This window comes from Arachis stenosperma, chromosome 4 (genome assembly GCF_014773155.1).
Source record: "Arachis stenosperma cultivar V10309 chromosome 4, arast.V10309.gnm1.PFL2, whole genome shotgun sequence".
Taxonomy (NCBI): domain Eukaryota; kingdom Viridiplantae; phylum Streptophyta; class Magnoliopsida; order Fabales; family Fabaceae; genus Arachis; species Arachis stenosperma.
This window is the reverse complement of record NC_080380.1, coordinates 9,073,260-9,082,555: the sequence shown is the minus strand read 5'-3', so window position 1 is coordinate 9,082,555 and position 9,296 is coordinate 9,073,260.

Sequence of the window (9,296 nt, the reverse complement as noted above, 5' to 3'; positions counted from 1 at the left end):
GTCTTAGAAGTCGGGGCGCACTTTAGCAATGGTGTCGATATTCTCCTTATATAGAGGATATTTTTCACCAAAATATAATTTTGTGCTTCCCTGCGGATCTTTTTGGCCTCTTTTTTCTCCTTAGGTAGGATGTCGAATTTTAGGTATTTGACCAGAGGAGTCATCCATCCGAGGTCTAAGCCGGAGATTTCTAAGACGTCTTGTCTGATCTCATTCTTTACAACTGAAGGTTCTTAGAGAGTTTCTTGAATTAGACTTTTGTTGTTACCTCCTGACTTGGTACTTGCTAACTTGGAAAGGGCGTCTAATCTGCTATTCAACTCCCGAGTTATATGTCAGACCTCATTTTCTAGAAACCGCGTAAGATGTTCCATAGTTTTTTCTAAGTACATTTTCATATTTGAATCTTTGGCCTGTTATTCTCCATTGATTTGAGAATTCACTACTTGAGAGTCACTGAAGACTGCTACTTTGGTCGTGCTGACTTCTTCAACTAGCTTCAGCCCGGCAATCAAGGTTTCGTATTCTACCTGATTGTTGGAGGTCGAAAACTCAAAACTTTAGTGAGACATCTATTTGAGTTCCTTCCTGATTGGTCAATATGATGCCCGCACCACTTCCGACTTTATTGGATGAGTCATCCACATACAACTCCCAATGTGTCGATGCTTCCTCTTGTCTCCCACGTATTCTGCCGCGAAGTCGGTGAGACATTGAGCTTTAATCGCTGTTCGAGTCCCATATTTCAGATCGAACTCAGACAGCTCTATAGCCTATTGAACCATTCTTCTTGCAATATCTGTTTTCTGAAGGATTTGCTTCATGGGTTGGTTCATTCGTACTTTTATGGCATGATCTTGGAAATAAGGCCGAAGCCTTCTGGATGCCACTATTAATGCATACGCAAACTTCTCGAGTTTTTGATACCTTAACTCGGGGACCTGTAAAACCTTGCTGGTAAAGTAAACAGGATACTGTCCGACCTTATCTTCTCGTATTAGTGCTGACGCCACAGCCTTCTCGGTGACAGCCAAATAGAAGATGAGTTCTTCTCCGACTTTGGGTCGGGTAAAAATGGGAGGTTGGTTTGAAAACCTTTTGAATTCCTAAAAAACTTCTTTGCATTCAGGAGTCCATTCGAACTGGCATCCTTTCCTTAGTAGAGAAAAAAGTGGAAGGGATCTCAACGCTGATCCCGCTAGGAATCTAAACAAAGCTGCAAGTCATCCATTCAGTTGCTGGACTTCCTTTAAACAAGTCGAGCTTTTCATTTCTAGGATTGTGCTACACTTATCGGGGTTAGCCTCTATCCCCCTTTGTGTTAGCATGAAACCCATAAATTTTCCAGCCTCTACTGCAAATGTGCATTTTACGGGATTCAGTCTCATCCTATGCGCCCTTATAGTGCTGAAGACTTATGAAAGGTCAGTCAGGAGATTTGCCTCACCCTTGGTTTTTATTAGTATGTCGTCCACATATACTTCCATTAAACTTCCGAGGTGAGGTGCAAACACTTTGTTCATCAACCTTTGGTACGTGGCTCCTGCATTTTTTAACCCGAAGGGCATGACCACATAACAATCATTTGCCCTAGGTGTGATGAAAGATGTCTTCTCCTGATCTGGTTTGTTCGTCGAGATTTGATTATATCCCGAGTACACGTCCATGAACGACAGGTATTGATACCCAAGCTAGAATCTACTAGGGCGTCAATATTTGGAAGAGGATATGGATCTTTTGGGCATGCTTTGTTAAGATCGGTGTAATCAACGCACATCCTCCACTTGCCGTTTTGTTTCTTGACCAGCACCATATTCGATAGTCAGGCCAGATACTTGACTTCTCTGATGAAACCTGCCTCTAGCAGAGCTTGTACTTGCTCTTCGACCACTTGAGCCTGCTCGGGATCGAACTTTCGTCTTCTTTGTTGGACAGGTCGGGACCCTGGGTACACAGCAAATTTATGCGATATGAGTTCGGGGTCTATCCCAGACATGTCGGAAGCTTTCTAGGTGAAGAGGTCAGAATTTTCTTGTAGGAATTTAGCTAGCTTCTACTTCATTTCTTTGGTTAAACTAGCTCCAATGTTGGTGTTTTTTCTGACTTCTTGCCCGATTTGTACTTCTTCGGTCTTTCCTCCGGGTTGTGGTCATAGTTTTTCTTTAGCTCGGATTCCTCCGAGCCTAATAATGTTGACTTCTTTGCCTTTACCTCTCAAGTTCAGGCTTTCGTTGTAAAACTTTCTCGCCAGCTTCTGATCTCCTCTGATGGTGGCAATCTCCTTTGGCGTTGGGAACTTCATACAAAGATGGGGGGTAGAAACCACTGCTCTAAGCCGATTTAAGATTGTCCTGCCTATCAGGGCATTATAGGCGGAGCCCACATTGACGACAATAAAGTCGATGCTTAGAGCCTTAGATCTTCCTCCCCTTCCAAAAGTTGTATGTAGGGGAATGAAGCCTAGTGGTTTAATTGGAGTATCCCCCAATCCGAAGAGAGTATTCGGGTAAGCCCTTAACTCCTTCTCGTCTAATCCCAGCTTATCAAATGCTGGTTTAAATAGGATATCTGCCGAGCTCCCTTGGTCCACCAGAGTTCTATGTAGATGAGCGTTGGCGAGAATCATTGTGATTACTACTGGGTCGTCATGCCCAAATGCAATACCTACTCCATCTTCCTTGGTGAATGAAATAGTGAGTAGGTCGGGCCCTTCACTTCCGACTTGGTAAACTTTCTTCAAATGCCTTTTCCGAGATGACTTGGTCACTCCTCCTCCCGTGAAGCCACCCGATATCATATGAATATGTCGTCAGGGGTTTGTGGGAGTGGACTTCTTCGTCAATGACTTTCATCATCTCTTTTTCTTTTTCCATGATTGTCCGACCTTTCCATGAGATATCTGTCCAACCGACCTTCCCGGGACAGCGTTTCTATCACATTTTTAGGTCGTAGCAATCATTGGTAGAGTGACCATACAACTTATGGTACTCACAGTATTCGCTACGACTTCCTCCCTTTTTGTTCTTTATGGATCAAGGGGGAGGTAGCTTTTTGGTGTGACAAATTTCTCGGTATATGTCGACTAGAGAAATTCAAAAAGGAGTATAAGAATTATATCTCCTGGGCCTTTCAAGCCTGACTTCTTCTTTTTTCTTGGGCTCCCCTTCCTTCTCCTTTGATGGATGAGAGTGCCTAGATCGCCAGTTTGGTTCCCGCAGTCTAGCGTTTTCCTCCATGTTGATGTACTTTTCAGCCCTTTCTTGTACATCGCTCAAAGAAGTCGGGTGTCTCTTAGGCTGCGTTTGTTTTTGAGAACAGGACAAGACAAGACACTGAGAACAGGACAGGACAAGATATTGATAGATAGAGACATAAAATTTTGTGTTCTTGTATTCTGTTTGGTGATAAACTAGAACAAATTATGAAAATCTAATTTATTTTTATTTTTTTCATTCAAAAAATTTGAGATGAAAAATATAATAATAAAAAATATAATTATGAAAAATTAACAAAAATAATGAAAAAAAAGAATGAAAAATAAGTTGTGTCCCTTGTTAGCGTCACTGTGTCCTTCCTGTTAGGATGGACACAAAATACACTAATTCAGTGTCTCTGGACACACTGTCTCTGTCCATGTCTCCTTTGGCAAACATGGTTTTGTGTCTCTGTGTCCATGTCTCAGTGTCTTGTCTTTGTAAACAAACACAACCTTAGAGATGGACTGAAAGAAAGGTCCCTCTCGAAGTCCATTAACGAGAACCATTATTACTGCCTCAGTAGGTAGGTCCTGAATTTCTAGGCATGTCTTATTAAACCTTTCCATGTAGTCTCTCAGGGGTTCTTCGACCTCTTGTTTTACTCCCAATAGGCTAGGCGCGTGCTTGATTTTGTCCTTCTGGATTGAAAATCGCATAAGGAACTTACACAAGAGGTCTTCGAAGTTGGTGACCGACCTGGGGGGGAGGCTGTCGAACCACTTCATCGCCGCTTTTGTCAAAGTCGTTGGGAAGGCTTTGCAGCGGGTGGCATCAGAGACGTCGGCTAAATACATCCGACTTTTGAAATTGCTGAAGTGGTGCTAAGGGTCAATAGTCCCGTCGTATCGATCCATATCAGGAATTTTAAAGTTTCTGGGTACTTTAGCCTTCATGATATCTTCGCTAAATGGATCTTCTCCCCCTAATGGGTGTCTTATCGGTCCGCGCGAGAGCCCCTATCTCTGAATGTGGATTCCAGTCTCAAGAGCTTTTCTTCAATCTCTTTTCGTCGCTCGGCTTCCCTTATAAGATTCCTCTCTACCTCGCGTTGTCGTTCTAACTCCTATTCTAGTTGCTCTAGTCGCCCTTGGTGGCCATGCAGCAATCCCATTAGGTCTGCGGAGGGGGTTGTCCATCTTTTCCAGGTTGGTGAACTTCAGAGGATATCCTTTTTTATCCCTGGGTGTTCAAGGGACCTTCAGCATGCTGTCCTCCCGTTCCTTGTAGGGATATTATTGCCCTGTCATTGTTGACTGCGTCTTGATGCTCTTGCTCAGACTCCGATGTGGTGTGTCCATCTTCAGAATGGTCGTCTGCCATATGTGTTGATCTTTCAGGTCTCCGGTAACGACGCCAATGTTCCGGGGCTTACCTAGAACCTGATGGTTGGGCTTGAATGAGAGGCCCAAACGCTAGAGGAAGGTGGTCTCCGACCTGCTTTATGTCTGGGAACCGCCGTCCGAGTTATGTATGTGAAAGAATGGGGTAGTACTTGCAAAGACACTCTGATGCCTAAGTCAGCAAGGGGTTAAGCAGGTTTAATGTATTAGAACTTAGAGATATTTGAGGGGTGTTAGTGTATTTATAGGTGATGTGCCAATAGCTACCGTTGGAGTGGTTCCACTATTAGTAGTGGATAACTATCCCTTTATCTTAGGGTTGTTGAGATCTCTTTCCTAGAAGTGGGTGAGAGATTTGGGGAGGTAGTTACTCATTTAGATAAGTATGAGTTGTATGTTTCAGTCGGCTCCAACCTCTTAGAGGAGGTTGAATGAGTGGATAAGGCTACTCTTTTTAATTGGGCCTTTTAACTTTATTGGGTTTGGTCGTTATATTGGATCAGAGTAGGAAGAATGTGCATATATGTAAATCATGTATTTTATAAAATACGAATTAAATAATTAAGAAGATATTTAACATTATTAAGAGGATATGTTAGTTATAGGAAGTCACCTTACTACTTATTATAAAGATTATTATAAAATATGAATTGAATAATTAAGAGGACATTTAACATTAATAAGAGGAGAATCTAGTTGAAATGACCACTTTGTTAATTATTGTGGGAACCATTACAAGATTAACGTTAAAATGAGAGATATGCTTAATTTTATAATAAAATGACATCTATAATAATATGTTAACATGACAAAATTATAAGTAATTTATGTGTTATTACTTGAACATAGAACAATTTTTATATCAACTTTTATATAATATAAACTAGATTTAGACCTGTATACTGTGCAAAAAATTAACGTTCTAAACTTTTTGTACAAATCTTTTAAATAACTAAAATGATAATAGAGAATTTTTATAGTTAATTATAAAACAAATTACATAACTTTTAAAATAAATATAATAAATTTTATTGTATAATACAATAATAATAATATAATGAAAATTAATTCAATCAATCTATTATATATTGAAGTATTTGTTTGTGTAGTATTTTTTACTCTTAAAATAAAAAATTATATCATAATAAATTTTGTTGTAAATAAAATATAATTTTTTCAATCTATAGTGGATATATATTAAAGTATTTGTTTAAGTAGAATTTTTTAATAAAGGATAAGAAAAAACAGTCCATTTTTTTAATTTGATTTTGATAAATTCAAGTATTTTCGTAGCCATTCTTTTTAGTATCGTTGAATATCAATTAATTTCACAACTTATAATTTTATCTTAAAAATTTAAAAGTTTATAAAAAATATAATATATAAATTATTTAGTCTATAATATAAATATATAAGAATAGAGTAATATTTTAATAAATAAAATTAATGACAAATAAATAATATGATATTTTTTAAAATAACATGCTAATGATATTAAATCTATTTATCTATCTATCTATTTAATATACTAAAATTGGATTTTTTTTAACTAATAAAAGTGAGGTATCAATTTCTCGTGAATTCATTTTCTCTCTAAAATGAAAGTACTATTCTCTCTTCTAAATTTATTTTAGAAAATATCTTTATTATAATTATATTACAATTAGCATTTAATGAATAATACATAATTATACTAATTTAGGAAAATATATTTTTTTATAATTATATAAAATTAATATTTAATGCATTATCAACTAATAAAAATGAGGTGTCAATTTTTTATGAATTCATTTTCCCTCCAAAATAAAAGTAATATTCTCTCTTCTAAATTTATTTTTGAAAAATATCTTTATTATAATATTACAATTATATTACAATTAGTATTTAATGAATAATACATGATTATACTAATTTAGAAAAATATTTTTATTATAATTATATAAAATTAATATTTAATACATTATTAAACTAATTATCAATCAAAAATATTTTTAATCATTTTAATCATATTGATACAATTCTAATTCTTATTTATCATGCAATAATTTTATTAGTGTAAAATAGTTACGTTAATAGTGACCTATTTATATTGATATGAATTGATAATAATAATAATAATAATAATAATAATAATAATAATAATAATAATAATAATAATAATAATAATAATAATAATAATAATAATAATAATAATAATAATAATAATAATAATAATACATTTTAATAATTAAACACTACAATAATTGTCAACTGGTCTACCTAGCTTGAATTAGTTAACAAATTTAATTTTAGTTGCTATGTTTTATTTTCTACATAATTACATTAATTGTCAATTATTATACATTAAATTAACATTTAATATATAATTATATTAATTGTCAATAAATTTTTTATAATTATACATCAAATTAGCATTTAATACATAATTATGTTAATTGTCAATAATTTTAATTTTCAATCATTGTAATATAATTTTAAACTAATCGTAATTTCTGGCAAGTTGATATTGATATCTATCTTAAAAAATTAAAACAAAAATCTATGATTTTAATTATGATAAAAATGTATATGATATGATAATGACTTATTCAATCACGGCAAATATATGATGTATAACGTAAATAATAAAAAATAATTTAATAATAACTAATTTATATAATTATTTTTGTAATTTAATAATTATTTTTGTTCGGAGACAAACTCTATCAAAAGTTAGAATATACCTTTCAAGGTCAATTTTCACCTATGGTCAATTATATGTTGCGTTATCAGGAGTAAATAGTAAAGAGAGACTGTGAATGCTGTTGCAAGATCACGGACACTTGAAAGATAACTTCACGATGAATGTGGTATATAGAGAAGTTTTTAAAAGCTATAATGAAAAGGTAATTTCTAATTCTCTTAATCAAATTTATTACTATCAATTAATAAAATTGACAAATTCTAGGTGCTAATGGATAATACATTTTTATTCTACATTTATAACTTGAGAATATTAACATTATCATAAAAATCTGTATTATTTTATTCTCTTGATAAACTACTTTAAAATTATGTTAATCATATAATTTTGTATACTAACATTGATATAATATAGTTTCAGGTATATATTTTGCAGGTATATATCAAAAGAGAGTGTTGAGTTATTTTTTAGTTGATTTAAATTGTTTATTGTTTATTGAAAAATTTTGTGCATTAGAATTCTCTAATAATTTACTGCTCATCTTGAGCTGATTTTGATATGTCCTTACTTGACAGTAAACTAACATATAAAAATTTGTTAGTAAATTTAAGTATTACTAAGTTATTTATGGTGACATTGAGTATATATGTCTGATTTATTGAACAAAGTAGATTATTAAAACCGATTAATAAATATTCTAGAGTTGATACACTTAACACTAGATTAAAAAAAACAATGCATAACATATTATTTTTTATTGATCAAATTATTATAATTCAAATTAATTTTAATAAAATAACTTAAAATTATAATTTCAATCTTATCACGTGCATCATACGAATTATTATACTTGTTTATTATTAACTAAGAGATAATGCTAATAAAATTCGTTAGATGAGGTATAATTATCAAATTTTAAATTCTATAAAAATTATAATTTAACAAAAAAGTTTATGTGTGAATAAAATAAGATAAAAGAAATATTATTTTTTGGACAATTTATCTAAATAAAATGAATGGAAGAAATCTTTACTCAAATGCAACAATTGAGATTTCTTTACTTGCGGGTCCTGTTATTATTTTCTGTAATTCGTGGTAACATACCACGTTTTAGAGGATTACACATAAACCGTGGCAAGTTACCACGGTTTATGAAGAAAGTTGTTTGATTATAAACCATTGTAACTTATAGCGGTTTACGAAAAAAGGTTTTTGAACATAAACCATTGTAACTAGGCACGATTTATGAAGAGATATTTGTATGCATAAAACTTTGTTACTTGCTATGGTTTATGAGGAAGAAAACTCTATATACATACGGTGAAAATTTATGTAATATTTTTACAATATTTTTTTTAGTTCCAATTAATAAGCATTTAAAAAATTATCTTTGAATCCTAAGCCATGTAATTTAAAGATCATTGTATTCATATTTTCTAAAATTTTTAAAAAATAATTTTTTTTGTATTATTATAATTAGTTAAACGGAGAAATAATAACAATGATATCGTAATTTTAATTAATAAAATAAAATAATTTATTAATTTATATTAAATTATTAATTTTAGTTAAACTTAAAAGTGAATAACACTTTAAAAATAACTAAAAAAATTAAAAATCTTATGTGAATCAACATGTACATAAAATATTATGTGAAAATAAGTATAGATATCAGGATAGTCAATAAATAATTATCGAAGAATAAAAAAGAGCAAAAAATAATTGTAAATTCTAAGAGTTGAAATAATAAAAAGAATGAGAAAGAAAAAATTAGATATATATTAATTAAATAATATTATAAATTAAAATTTTAATTTATTATTTTAGAATATCATTTTTTGCAATGATCTTTGAATTATATGGTTTATGATTTAAAAATAATTTTTTAAATGCTTATTGATTAAAACTAAAAAAAAATATTGTAAAAATATTATATAAATTTTCACCGTGTGTATATAGAATTTTCTTCCTCATAAACCGTGGCAAGTAACAACAGTTTATGCATATAAATACCTC